A 16,213-nucleotide genomic window follows, 5' to 3' on the forward strand; every position below is an offset into this window, starting at 1 on the left:
GGTCACAATTATGTGACCACATGGCAGTATTAAGGATGTGTTACCACGCGACAGTTGCTTTATTGTTATACCCTCTAACGATCTCTGTGAAGGTTTACCACGTGACAACATGACGGGTTTGTTACCACTTGACAATATTAAGGGTGTGTCTCTGATTGATACACCCCCATGTTTGCTACATTATACAAATATTAATATTCTGTAACCAAAAGACAATGTTTAAAAAGCGTAACAACGTGGCCGTCTTTCTGTTTTTATTACAACCTGACAATATCTAGAGAGGGTTACATGTACTGGGCAATATTAAGGAAGAATGTTTTCCCGATTGAAAATATCTCATTTCAGGTCACATAAGCGTCTTATTTGAGCTAATGATATTAACTGTTAATTAACGCTAAACCCAATAAAACCATTTGATAGCTGAGGAGAATGTGACTCCACCTTAAGTTATCTTAGTATAAACGTTTGTAACCAAAACAATTAACAGTATATTTGGTAATGCTTTAAACATTTAAAAGCTATTAATTTTAGCAGTAGAATATTCTTCTGTTTTATACTGCAGTGTCAAGTCAGAGACAGTGTTCTCCTGAATCCAGCCGACTGTTTAACAAGGACATTGTGTAGGACGGGTGTACACTAGTGTAAAACAATTTGTCATTGGATGATACCGCACCAGTTAAACGATTTATTATTGGTCAAATCGCGCTACTTCAAATATCAAGGAATCCCTAAAAGTAAATTCATTTTCTCTTTAAATCCGTCACTCCCTGAAAACTTCAGCCTCCAAACTTCTGTTCACGTGACGTAGTCCTATGTGTGTACCCACGCTGGTAGCGTTATTTACGGCATCGCCACTAACCCAGGTCTGCTCATCATAATCTCGTACATCCTGTGTTATGGGATATTCATATGGGAATATCCAGCGGGTGTTTGACTTGTAAGATTATATAAAGCCCGGAGTCCTTGCCAAGCTGTCATTCCAATAATGAGTGTCAATCCGTACCGTCCGTCTTTCATTTGATCTTTTGTTATCACAACAGGCCTTTCACTTTGGAACACGTTACAACAGGCTCAGCATCACAAAGGTAAGCTCGCATTTTATTTCTTCGTAAAGCAATACCACAGTGGACAGTCCAGCTGGAGAGACTATATCAGACTTTAGTGGGTTAACAATCATTTAATAAAAACGTTGGAATTTCATAGAAGATTTAACATTAATCTCGCAATAGAACAAAAGTGGGACGCTTATCTCGCGTACGTGCACTACTGTAACATTGATTCACACTAAATATGTATAGCGCTAATGTCGTGTAAGTGGAATACAGATCATTTTTATTAGAGTAGTGCTAATTTTATGTGTAACCGTACGACATATATCCCGACATATAATACAGCGACCACTAAAGAGACATTTCAAAACCTGCCGTTTATTAATAGACAAGTCTTAGATCAGGGATGAAATTCAGGTTAGGGTAAAAAAATGTTAAAGAATTAGACGTTATGTTTCACGTTTACATGTTTAGTGTGTAGTTGCGTTGATATTCATTATTAGTCGCGCAAGGGAGTGTTATCATTATTATCTGAAAACAATCCCATTTTATGAATGGATACTTTGTCAAGAAAGACGCTAGCGTCTCCTTAATAATTTACATATAATGTGTAAGAGTGTGCTGCTACATGTAACTTTATGTTATTTTACAGATAATTTGTTTTCAAAAGGTATAGTCAGGTAACCATCAATATATAGTTTGATTTTAACATTTTGTTTTAGGCATCACGGAGGATTTTTTGGCATCTGAAGTCGCATTGTCTAAATATTTCACACACAAATATAATTAAGTGAGAACATATTTTGGAATAAGCAGCAATATATGATATATACATTTATAATAATAGATAATAATAGATAACTTTAAACAGTTTGCAAACGTCTCAAGAATGGTTGGTTTAATAAGTGTTCCTTTCAGTGAGGCGATTTCAGATGCAAATTATGTTTTGGCAGTAGCCGCTGACCAACATGTCACATCACGGATCACATTGAAATGACGTCTCATAACGCCAGACGACATGATACATGTACTGAATACTTTGTTCATTCCATATTCAGCATTTAAAAGAAAAAGTAGTTTTTGACATTTTGGGTGTCACTTGGGTGCACCTATGTATAGAACTAATGGCTCTTCTGTATAGAGTACATAACTTTTAAACGTAAAGTTAGGAGATAAATTAGAGCTCACTACTGGCACAATCAATATCAAATATTGGCCTTAACATCAATATAAAAAGTATCGTATACGGGGAAATGTGTGCCGCAGTTTAATTTTCGCCTTTTGTTGTCCATCGTAATGGAGGCGAATTTATCATTACTGCGAACATTAGTAAACACCAATATGTGCAAAGCAATTAAATACGCAGTCATCTAGTGTGCATAAAATGTGGAAGAAAACTGACAACATGAGCTGATAACGCTAAATGAAGTCCTTTTCTTTTAGATAAAAGCGAATGACATTCTGCTACCATTAGCCCTCAAATACTGGGTCGCGGGTCCGAGACCTACGTGGGACATTCGCCAGGTACTGGTCGTAAGTCGGTGTTTTTTCTCCGGGAACGCCGGCTTTCCTCCGCCATCAAAACCCTGACACGTCCTTAAATTACCATAGTTGTTAATAGGACGTAAACCACAAACTAACCATGTTTTATCTGTCTTGTTTGATGGGTATTCTATTGTAGTATATGTAACACGCACCTTTGTATTGTTATATTTTTTATAGACAACACAATAAATACGCGTCGGTATGATTCTTTGTACGAATAGTTAATTTAGGTTAACTATGATGATCAGATCATTTGAATGGTGATGATCATAATCCTGATGTTAGGATGGTGATGCTAATGTCGATTTTCAGTGAACTTTCAGACTTTTTCCTGAATACAACGAACACGCCTTACTGTTTACAACGCATTCCTGATTTAGCGGGAAATCTTTCTCGTCAACGATTCACTAAAAAACAACAATAATTATCATAAAACTCAATGAAAAACATGAACTTCAATTTCACGATCGTCAAGTTTCTTCGGCATTATATACATGTATATGATATAGAGGATATATAATGGTGTCTTCAGTAATACCAAATATATTTGTTATTACTGAAGACACCATTACATTTTCTTTTATTGCATTTTTAAGGCATAAAACATGAAAATTGTAATGCATTAAAAAAGGGCGGGAATCAGAAGAGTAAGAATTAGTGTCATATTCTAATGACGTCATGCTTGACAATAAGGCTGCGCGACATTTCGAATGGGATACTCAACTCCGATGTTTTCAGCTATTTCTGGTATGATTGCTTATAAAATGTTAATAATTGTATATTTATGTAAATACTTAAGTGTGTGTACCAAACATTTACCATAACAACCACTTGTTCTAACGTCGCTTCATATGAATCTGAACAAAAAATCGTTGCCTTTGAATGCATCGAATGGAAGATACCGTTATGATTGGTCAATACCAAAAGGTGATATTTTCACACTGTGAAAATATCACTTTTGATATTTATCACAGTGTGAAAGATATCAGTTTTATCAAGTTGATAGGCATATACCGTATTTGATTGGCTTGTGTAACGTCTCTTTTAGCTACTTGTTTCAAGACGTTTTGTAACCGTCCATATAAGTACTGCTTAACACAGGATTACAACTGCGTTCGACCAAACGGAGAACATCTTACACTCATCTTCGAACAACTGTAAGATTTCAGTATCTGTTTGATTTCGATAAAAGAACTCGTTATGGTTATCCCATGGGAATAAACGTAAGTGTTTTCTTCCGAACCACCGTAACAACGTAATGACGCCAGTCATACATTGTAGATGTCCTCTGATTTTGATTTTCCTGTTTTTATTCGCCCGTCAAAAATTCCAACGGGACGTAATATGAAATGGGAAGCGCCGTCCGTCCATACTTTGGTCTCCGCAAGGTCACATGCTTAACTATTGTTCAGTTTTTATGAAACTTAGTATGCACGTACATTATATGAAGCCTTCATCACTATTCAGAACTATTTCTCACTTCTACGGAGTAGTACAGTACATAATTGGTCTTTTCCCTTTACGTCTACATATGTTTATGCTTTGAGATACAAGCATGAACCAGAAGGATTTTAAGCATGTCATATTGGCTTATAGAGACCCGGCGTCTATTGTTCCATCCTGTGGTACTTTTTTCATTTTAATAACCGCCTATTGGTTTCATTTCTGTTTTTGCACAAAAAGAGAAAATGCGTATATTTTCTGAAGGTCCTTTTTTCATCAACCAGGTTCTGTTGGGAGATATCTTCAAAAAGAGCCGGCATTAAACCGATAGGTCTATGTGTACATTTATTTGTTCATCGTCTAAAATTTCATCAGCTTTTGATTTCCATTTGTTGAGAATATGAACATCACAACTCATAAAAGAAACAATTGATAATGTATTTATGTCGAAATCCACAATGATTTTTAGACCACCAACCCCATTTCAACGCCCTTTTTCAGCAACATATTACTTTTTCACAACGCGTGTGTTTTATTGTTATTCCTCGACTTACCGACTTTAAATAAAGTTTATTTTATCTTATACTGAAATCAGTAATATCTCATTCTGAATCAGTAAAATCAGAAATCAACAAAAGCAACGCTCATTTCAGGCTTTGCCATTCCATATCACTATTGATTTCCCAGGTAATATTGGGAGTTTTTATTAACATTTGTTGCTATTTGAAGTCCGCTTCAACACTGAATCGAGGTTGGAGTTGTTGACATGATAACTTGCCTTACAGATTATACAGACTAATTTCCCAGAGGGTGTCCTAATCATTGTAGGTTTCCAGATCCGTATTAGCTTCCTTTGTATGAAACATGTTTTGTTTACGACAAACCTCCGTATCGCCCGTATTTTAAGACAATTTTCAGCCGATTTGTAATTATTTGCCGTCCTTGTGACGGATATGAAAATCAAGGTTTAACGAGTGAGAGTCAATTCTATTGCAAAATATTGGGAAATCAAACAAACAGAAGCAATAAAAACACATTCATGTTTTACATGCTGAGGTACTTTTAACGAAAAGGACAATATTTTCGCCAAATTATATTTTACATTTGATTTGTCATATCCTTGATTTTGATATCATCTTTAAAATTGCTATCTTTACAAATTTGCATTAAGAGTTATTATTTAAAAACGTGTCTATGTTGAATTCATAAGGCACGTTCATGCTTTGTTTCTATCATAGAAGGAAATCTGACTATAATCTAATATCAATCGAGATACGATAAAAAGTATTTCTTTTTAAAACGGTTTTATATAGAACAATGTGAGGTTTAATCAGCATATAAACGAATACAAAATGTATTGTTAGAAGTTTTTTTTATCCTGACGAAGTTTATCTGCAAATATACAGCATGTTTTTACACGAAGAAAGGTTAATTTTGTCATTGAAAATGATGCATGTACGTATTATAACAGACAAAAATGATTATCAAAAACCAACAATAAGGAGACTGCTGTTGTTATTACAGTAAGAAATATTGACCTCTCTATATGGCTTTAAAGAAGTCTAGTGTCGGAAAAGGGCTTTTCTTGTCTTTGTTAAGAGGTAAATACTATAGAGTAGTGCTATTCCTTGATACCAAGAAACTTTATACGTTTGCCAGCAGGACAGTTAAGGACTGATTTATAATTTACTTAGAATACTGTTTTGGTAAGATATATTGACAGGTGTGCAATGTTGACTGATTAGTGAAAAAGTTGAATGTGATTTTGCCAGAAAAGCAGGTATCAAATTTGAATAAGTTATGCATCGACTGGTATTGCTTATGAGTTCAATTAAGAGCATTTACTTACCTAAATAAGTAACAAGCAAGGTTTTTAGGTCACAAGGACGGTTCAATACGTTTCGATTGCTATGATATAGATGTATTTTTGACGTCCTATTAACAGTATATGACGCGCCTCCATGTTGTAATATTTCCGTCCATGTGTGGTGCAGGTGCTGTGTGTTCTACGCTAAGGTTAATTGTCAGGTATGGCCAAGGAAGGTGCTAGGTTGCATAAAGGTTGTTAAATAGGAGGTAGAGAGAAACTGTGTTGATCCCAAATGTTTCCATGGGTGTGACAGCTCTGGGTTGGTCAATTTTTTGTCCGCAATAGCCAATCGCTAATTCTGCAGGGGGTTCGCGCATAAGTTACCTCTTACAAAAGGCAGATGATAACTTTAGGTGTTTCTCAATTTTAAACCTGCAGGGGTGCTTTATTTGGTCTTACTGTATTTTTTATTCCCAATCTCAGTACAACAAGAATTAAACATCATGCTTGAATTTGGTCAAACAAAAGATCTTCATTGTATTCTTGATCTAAAAGTGGGTGAAAAATATATTTTTTCTTAATATTGATTCAGACAGACGTTTTGCTGTTACATGATACATATATATACCTTACATATTGATTTATTTATATCTATTTATGATGTAACGAAATAACTCAATTCATTTGAATGGTACGAAAAACTTGTGTTCAAGGATCTTTTTTTCTTTCATTGCCCCGTTAGTAGTTTGTCTTTCTTTCTATTTATTATCTAATTTTATTATATATGACAATAATGATATCTCTATAGACCGATGTCTGCTGTAGGGGATACCTGTCCCGTGGTCGTACATCCTTTTTACAAAAATGTGCCCTCCACCACCGATAAAGATTTATAACGAAATCAAGTCACAATGACGACCATAGCATTGTTTCGTAGCTTATAAGCCTTAACTGTATATAACCAGGAAGACTGAGAAAAGGTAAACGGTCTTATAACTTGTTTCCAGCTTGCGGCCTTATTGTTGAGGTGATGATTGTTGTTATGCTGAAGATCATTGTCTAAGAGTTAACTGTTGGTTGACATATATATATAGCGCAACAATATCAGTTTCGTCCTAAACCCATTGTATAAATTCATCTAAAACAATTTTAAAGTTGACTAACTGGTGCACATAGGTATACTGATATTCTGAAAATGAAGTTACTAGTTGATATTCAGATCTTATTATTTACCTAACGGTTTTAATCTAGAAATTAAATAGAACATGTGACTTTATGAAGATAATATAATTAAGTTTGTGATCCTCTGTATGAAGACTTTCTAGTGACATCTTACTACAGTGTGTCTCACTCTTTCTTAAAGTAAACGAGGCATCTTGTTTCCTCCCACAACTAGAGACAAAAGTTTCTATAAAAACTGAAGTCAGCACTCCAAGTGCAGTTTGGAAAGTAAGCCCCCATACCCATCATGGCGCTGTGTGGTACCAAAACGATGTGAACTGCACTTCGTTGCCCGTATCCCTGGTAACGAGCGCGAACTTTATGTCCTCAGAGGTTTTGAATGGCTCTGTGATGTTTTATTATTGGTAAAGGGGATAAAAAGGTGAACACTGTGCAATGATCCATGTTCACAAAGAATAGTGTGTCTCCCAGCATTTAAAGTCAACTATTTAAAGTATCGACGCTGTGACACGAGTTCGTTTTGTCACATCACAAAGATATCTTCATACATACAAAAGAATTTTCCGATAAGCTTACTGGATATATCAATGGTAGTATATATCATTGTAGGAGGTTCAGAAGATCAACGACAATTATGCGATCAAAATGTTCATTAAAACAGTCAAAACTTAAAATGTATTTCAATGGGTTTTGGATAACGAACATTCATTTAGCAGAAAGCATCCGATACTTTCTATGAATTATAAATTTTACGATTTAGCTAAAGTTCTGATTGGTGACGTGCCTATAAACCTTGTTATTTGGCTCTTGGAAAAATCGTTTGTGTTGGACTTATTGCCGATCCCGTTTGTATATATCAGCATAATACGTCGATAACAAATACCGAAATGAGCGCATCTTCTACATCGGTGTGACACGTGAGCTAGTATCCGTGTGAACAAATTCGATAAATTCAACATTTCGAGTACCTTCTGACAGATACATCCTCTCTGTTACCTTCTGACGAGTACATCATTTCGAGTACCTTCTGACGGGTACATGTGTCACAATTTGTTGGAACTCATAGTCATCTAGAGTACACTCGGTCATCTCATGTTGCGATTCATAATAACTTTCAGATGTCTTCCTGCCTCCTTAGTTAAGGTTATTGTTTTGCATATTTAATTTGACGTCTCACTATGTGCGTTGACGATTTGTTACACTTTTTTTTATTTTACCTTACCTATGTTTACGCATTTTGGTATTGATACATTAATCTGCGACTTTAAGCTTAACTCAACGTTTTGGAAGTTCGTATTTGTCAGGGTTGTGAACTTGTATGTAGATTAGCGCAAAGATTCTAGTCATTTATATAGGTTGTCGCCTGTGTAAAGATAGTGCCAGAATATGTAGCCTGGCGCCTTTATGTAGGTTGTCGCCTTTATGTAGGTTGTCGCCTGTCGCCTTTATGTAGGTTACGTTCGTGTAAATAGATTGTGACCAGTGTCTTGTTTGCTCTCGAAATAAGTTGTACTGATGTGATTTGGTTGTTTCAAAATGTGAAGATTGATGTCCACTATTTAGGTGATTGCCCTGCGTGGAGGTTGGGATTATGTGTAGGTCTTTGTCCATTGTCTACGCTGTGGCCCAGCATGTAGGTTGTTGTCCTATAGAAAGGTCGTGGCCCTGTCCTGTGTTGTGCCCGTACGGTCTTACTGTATTTGTTTGTTGTGGTCCTGTGTCTAGGTTGTTGCCTACTTGGTGAGTTGTGTTCCTCTGTGCAATTTACATTGAAATGTTGCAGGGGAAAATATTACTTTCCAATAGTATTGGTATGAGTTCCTTGGGACTGTGTAATACTAATACTAGTATAACAATAATGCTACCACTTTACCGTTGTAAAATTGATATCATAACGAACAGTTTACGGTTGTTTACAATGTTCAATTGTCAATTGTATCAAAACATATCCGACAGGTTTTTCATTTTTATTTAAAAGATGCCTTTTCTATCTATCCTCATTCGAAAATACTCTGGATCTTCAAAAGAAATAATTAAATTATCTATTACTACATTACTACACAAATGCACGTCGGTAGATATTATTTACTTTAATCAAATAGTGCAAATACCTAAATAGGAAATTTCACTGATATTATACTCTTTTTACATGCAAGAACTCAACTGAAACAAGGTGTTTTATGTTCAGATCCTATAGATATATTTTAACGTTTCGTGCACGCGTCATTGATTCCTGTGTTTAAGAATTTGTGCAGCATAACCGATTATCAGTGTCGCCTGATCGACCCAGCCAGGATATCGCCTAATTGTTTAGATATTAGTGGATACTTGTGGTTGATTTGTGATGAAGCCTGCCTGTTGGTAGTATCACATGACCGATAAGTGACACTTTATTAAACAGGTGTAAATTTACGGCTACCAGCAGGTGTCTAATTACTACGCGGGAGGTATCAAAACGAGGCTGTCGTCAGGAGGATCTTATGAATCAATGCCTAACAATCGAGGCCACGACTAACTGTGCCCGAGGGAGACCCCATTCTGTTACAACGGTGAAATAGAAGTGCGGTTCTGGTCGTAAAATCTCGACCGTTTCTAGGATAGAACTTTACATTTTCATAACCTCATCAGTCTGAAAGACAATACGAACGGCATGAATATCACGTGTGTGTTTCTGTGGTGTCGTGGATACTAGCATGGAGGAGGTGTAGGGGCCATAAACTTCAAATACATGTTAAATGAGCTGAAATCAGTTATATTTTATAGACCATCGCTGACCGTATCAACTATTAATGTTTAACCTAATCCATCCTAGCTTAGTTCCTGTGCGATAAATATCATGACTTTATTTACAAAACACTTGTGTTGCAGAAGCTAGCCTGCTGATAGAGATCTCTTACTCGGTCGTATTAGCAATGGAACGGTTCACCAAGAACTGTAGCTCGTCCTTTGTTCGTAATATATACTGTCGAGTGAGATTATGCGGAAAATTAAAAAAAAAAAAAAAAATTCTACCAAATAATATTTCGATACAATAAACAGAATATTTAATTTGTTACGATTTATTTTACGTCACTTTATTTCAATTCAAGTCATTACAAGAAAAAGCGCAGAGTTAACCATTCATTGAAACACATTCGTAAGTATTAACAGAAATAGGCATTCACGAAATCAAATATTCACAGAAATGGGCATTCACGAAATCAAATATTCACAGAAATAGGCATTCACGAAATCAAATATTCACAGAAATAGGCATTCACGAAATCAAATATTCACAGAAATAGGCATTCACGAAATCAAATATTCACAGAAATAGGCATTCACGAAATCAAATATTCACAGAAATAGGCATTCACGAAATCAAATATTCACAGAAATAGGCATTCACGAAATCAAATATTCACAGAAATAGGCATTCACGAAATCAAATATTCACAGAAATAGGCATTCACGAAATCAAATATTCACAGAAATAGGCATTCACGAAATCAAATATTCACAGAAATAGGCATTCACGAAATCAAATTTTCACGGAAATAGGCATTCACGAAATCAAATATTCACAGAAATAGGCATTCACGAAATCAAATATTCACGGAAATAAGTATAATATGCTGTTATAAAATTTAACAACCCCTTTTATTGAAACACTAGCAAAACAATGTTACAAACTATTTACAATGAAAGCTTTTTTTAATTGTACATTTAGCACAAGCCATCAAAGATATGATACCCATTTCATGGCTTGGTTATATTGTTTAGGACTGAAATGGACTGAGTAGTGAAGAAATTAGGGTAAGAAAACGGCCGATACATATGTTATATACTAATAGACAAACGAGGAAAAGCGCTGGAATCATTTATGATTAAGTAAACGATACTACTGACCAGATAGGCTGCAAAAATGGCTTTATTAACCACCTGTTGTTTTGTAACTTCATTTTACATATTTCAAACCGTTTATACCAATATTTTTAAGATCACAGGGGCAAAATGATTAGAATCAATTCAATGCGGAGACAACAAATTATAATCTGTAAATGTTATGTATGACCTTTATCATTACAATGGCATCCCAGTTGTAGAGCAAACCGCCGAGCTGAGGTGTCCTTGCCCGTCTCCGGATGGGCCATTCATACATTACCAATTCGTATATATTGAAACACGAGTTTTTACCTCAAGGTAAAACATGTTACAGTAAAACGCTTGTTATTAGATAGCATTGACATTCAGCCAACATTCTTGTAGTAATATAACAAATCTAAAATCTCCCTTCGAAACGGTAAATATCACAAGTCTAACCTATCTGAAAACTGTTGATCTGTTCAAAACGATAACGCTTACCATAGCCACTTTTACTTTTCAATATGCCATTTGTCTTAAATCTTTTTGTTTTTTGGATGTCATTTCGTTTTGCTTGTTATATCTACCAATTATCTGCCATAAAGACATATTCTGTTTTGATGGACCGTAAATAATTAAATAAAGTACTAACCAGATCTGAATAATAAAATGATTATCCTTCAATAATCGCTTAATATTTTATCGTTTGTAACAATGACCCGAGTTCTACTTTGAGATGTATGTCCTGGTCACCGTGTCCTAAATTGACAAGCAAATATTGACGGATTTGACAGGAAAGATCTTATGTATAACACATATAATTGGCATCAAGCAATGGAAATTATTTCGTCCTTGTTTGTAGGGACATACCAAAGTCCTTAAAAATGGTAGTTGTTATTCCCTCTTAACGTTCAGCATTAAGAGGAATGGCAACAACTGGTTCACCCGTTGTCAGTATAATGTGACCGGGCGGAATGCTGTTCTTGATTCATTCGGCACGGTATTTCAGTGAGATAGCACTATAAAGTCGGCATCAAGTCCTCACTATCACACACACGCAAGCAAGTCTACACTACACACATCGAGGCACGTCCTTAAATGACCTTAGCTGTTAATTGGACGTTAAAAAAGTAAACTAAATTAAGTTGACGCTGTGGTTTATCTTGATCTTGAACATATGTCTGCAGAGTTGCCACACCTGTCCGTTTTTATAATAAATATTTGACCTACATGTAACAAGGTGGATAAGTCTGCAGTTAAAGTATGACTCATCGAGGTAGGTAGTAGCCTTGTAACTAGAATGTATTCCAGAACGATTTACAATACCTTTTATATTATTATTATTAGAATATATTTTTAGCAACAAAAAAAAATAAAAATTGTAACGTTATAGGGGGTTTTAAATGCGAATTTTGTATGTACTTCATGCATTTCATAACACTTATTAACTTGGCATGTGTTACCACGGATGAGGTCTTAATGGGTAAAATTACCATAAGGTGCGGTAAAATGTTTACTTTGTTTCGCTTTTTTATACTAGTAAACAAAATTTTAGATAGTTTTTCCTGTATTCGTAATCATTATAAGAAAATAAGAACATGGCGATGGTTTAAAAACGCGGTTTATATATATTTATTCCCAGCTTTAGCACCTAAAGTCGCATAGATCGATTGATATACAAGATTTACATAAGCATTCTGCTTGTGCCTGTACCAAGCACATATATCTTTTCAAAATTTGTTATGCAACTAAATAGGATGGCGTAGGTGGTATCTTTTCACTGAATAAAAAATATCGATAGACTTCACCTCAAATACAAAGTGCTCTTCTGGAACTGATGTCACAATGATGAACAACAACAGGAAAGTCTGTTGTGAAATCATGAGCAATGAGTAACAAATATATGTATATGATAAAATATTACCACTGACCAAATATGAAACACGCGTATGCCCGCGACAATCACACAATTGCTAGAATCACGGGTCAAATAGCAATATTTCTACGAACATTGGACCTGTCATGTCGAATCACCTTCCCCTGCCCGACTACCTAGAGTGATTAGATGCTGATAGACAGTTGGTCAACATTGACCATTAACATTTCATGGAATAAGTGCTAGACTATATTTACTATAGCACTGTCCGACACAGGCGTCATAGTTACAACATAATGCTGTTTTTGCAGCTTCTGCAAATCATTCAGACCTAATTATCACTTTGTTGTTTCATGTTTAATCAAAATTGCAAACACAACATAATGATGTTGATTCCTATTTAGCCAATTCACATTTACTGATTCTTGAAAATTGAAGTTATGTTGATTTTAATTGTTGTGTATGCTCTGATAGTTTAATTTTATAAATCTTTACTTGGCAATCCAAGTTTATTTAATCAAAAGCTAGATATTCTACCAAACAAAGAAAATAGCAATGTTTTGATACCAAGTGCTGTCTTATTTGTTCCAAGGAAATTATGAATAATGTCGACTCTAAGGAAGTATAAACGCCGTTGTGACATACGTAAACAATGTACCTGTCCATACCTGTTTAACAATGAGGCCTTGGTTCGCAGCATGACAGCTGATTATAGAACAGGTCAATACTGACATAGCTCTTACTCTCTCATTTGTTATATACATGTTGTTGTAGGTATTGGGACATTGTTATTATTACTGTTCAAGGAACTCGGGATTAATGTCGGGAAGTAATTGTGTATTGTCAAGCATTGTTAGATAACTCATACTAGACAGTGAAGTCAATTGTTCCAATTATACAGAAAGAACCTACATGTCACGATATTCCATTATCAGTGCCTGTGGAACAGCACTTAAACGTTACACAACATTCAGATGTGTGCGTAACTCAGGATATATTTATAAGCTCGGGCCAGGACTTGATTGTATCAGGTTCCACTGGTTGAATAACCCTTTTTGGAAGAATTTCAATTACATTTTTCCTTTTTTGTTTAAAGTTGAAATTTGCATAATCATATTCCGTAATTTAATTTAAAATACATGTATGTACACAAATTATGATTTACCTACACAGACATCATGGAAAACAAATATCAATCTGTCTCGTCAGAGAGCATCCACTCAACTATACTCCTATGTCAAAATCAACAGATTAGGTGCTCAGTTACCCATATCTACACATACAAAATTTCAACGGTCATTTATCTACACATTTGTCCAGAAATATTGACCTTCGGACCTATAGTTAAAGTGGTATTAAAGTAGTGAACGATTAGCTTATTCTTGTGATAACGTGTAATATCTATGTTTATAATGTCAGCAAATCTCATATAAACCAGATGGAGGTATTAACGGTGACTATTGATTGATAATAACTAAATAGGGTATCGGATCATTGACGATATTACGTCTATATTGAACTGTCATGAAGTTTGTGTAAACAGTAATCTTCGGTGAATGTGGATGCGGGGGGGAAATGACTTAAGTCTTACGTAACCTCATATCCAATATAAATGTCATTCATAACTTTACTACCAAGTAAAGTAAACACCTAACAGATGTGTGGGTATCCGGGCTTTTAAAGTAAACAACAATAACAACAACAGAACAACAGTAATATCAATTACATCAACAAAAAATAAAGCAACAAATAACAACGGCACTGATATGTACTGTTGGTTACTAGGATCGGAATTCAAATTATATGTTCATTACTTGTCCTCTTAGCTCTCTATATCTACAAAGACAAGGAGGGAAGTTTGTCTGTATCTTGGAGAAAACAAGAAAAAATATATTTGTATCAAGCAGACAGACAATAACAAAGTTCCTTGTCATTTATAGAACATTGGCCTTAGCGACTAAAATTGTCGGCGAGACGATACATAAAATCGAAAAAAAATAAGGCTTCGAATGAGACAATAAAATAGTCTACATTGACATAAATAACATTGTTACATAAGATACAGAATTTGCACAAACATATAACTACTAAAATAGGTTTGGGGGAGAAAAGTAATAACAACTTTCAACGTCCTTTCAACAGTTAAGTGCTATTTATGTGAAATACCATACCGAATGCACCTTGTACAGCATTCCTCCTACAATATAATGCATTTCTAGCTTATATCATTTATGGGCGGATTGGTCGAGTGGTTTACACTTCGGCCTTCCACGCAGGCGGCCGGGGTTCGATCCTCGAAGTCGTCGCTGGCATGGATTATCAGAGAAAGCATTTTTCTCCTGCCCACACTACTCCAACAATCTAGGTGTAATATAAAATAATCTGGGGTGAATGTTGCGGTATCTGTGCTGTAGCATTGAAGTGAAGTGGCACTATAAAAGATTCCATTGGAAGCACGGTCCGACTACAAAACAGAGCACAGTACATCTCCATCACACACACACATGCATACACCACACAAAGGGGATATTAGCCAGATGGCATAGGACTAGTAGTTAGCGCCTGATAAGGCAGCTTCTTCGAATTCCTCAAAATTGAATTAATTGATACATATGCTAATTGTGTAAATTGAATATCTATGTACTGTAACGCGCTTTAGAGTGGCTTATGTTAGCTAGATAGCGCGCTATAGCAAATGTTGTATTATATTATTATTACCAAACTTCACTAGGTGTGTGGCTTACTTTAACAATATAACATTAACTGTTCTCCATGCATGGCGGCAAATCACACACAGAGAAAGAAAACAGTCCGCGGCAGTGGCCATATGGGGGATTCCTGTACATATATATTTTTTTTTATATTGTTTTATTTTTTCAAGTTTTTTGTTACATCTACATCAAACAGACATTACACACAAACTCTCACTTGTAGACAGAAGCATGCGTTTCTCAATCATAGTCATTTATACACGTCATCAACCTCATCATCATCATCATCATCGTTGTCATCATCATCATCATCATCAGCATCATCATCAGCATCATCATCATCATCGTACATACACATTGACAATCATCATCATCATCATCATCATCATCATCATCATCATCATTGTACATACACATTGACAATCATCATCATCATCATCATCATCAGCATCGTTGTCGTCATCCATACACACTGACAATAATCATCATCATCATCATCATCATCATCATCATCGTCCATAGTTACAAACATCATGATAGATAATATATCACACCCATGCTCTGTCTAAAACAACACACTTTACATAGTACATGTATATCATTTATATACTAGAACATACACTCAATCTTACACACACACACACACACACACACACACCATAGACAAAATAGAATCACAGGGTCTAGAGAAGAAGCAAAAAAATATAATAGGGAGAGGGGAGAAAGAAAGAAAAACAGGGGAGAGAGAGAGAGA

At 35.3% G+C, this 16,213-nt stretch overlaps 1 long non-coding RNA gene across 1 annotated transcript in view; it reads left to right on the top strand.

The window, feature by feature from the left end:
- Positions 1 to 783: 783 nt before the first annotated feature.
- LOC110455896 overlaps positions 784 to 16,213 on the top strand; it is a 21,172-nt gene continuing 5,742 nt past the window's right edge. The window contains exon 1 of the long non-coding RNA XR_002463518.1: positions 784 to 1,085. This is a non-coding gene — a long non-coding RNA (uncharacterized LOC110455896). The remainder of the gene's footprint in view (positions 1,086 to 16,213) is intronic.

The sequence above is a fragment of the Mizuhopecten yessoensis genome, unplaced genomic scaffold (genome assembly GCF_002113885.1).
Source record: "Mizuhopecten yessoensis strain PY_sf001 unplaced genomic scaffold, ASM211388v2 scaffold8399, whole genome shotgun sequence".
Taxonomy (NCBI): domain Eukaryota; kingdom Metazoa; phylum Mollusca; class Bivalvia; order Pectinida; family Pectinidae; genus Mizuhopecten; species Mizuhopecten yessoensis.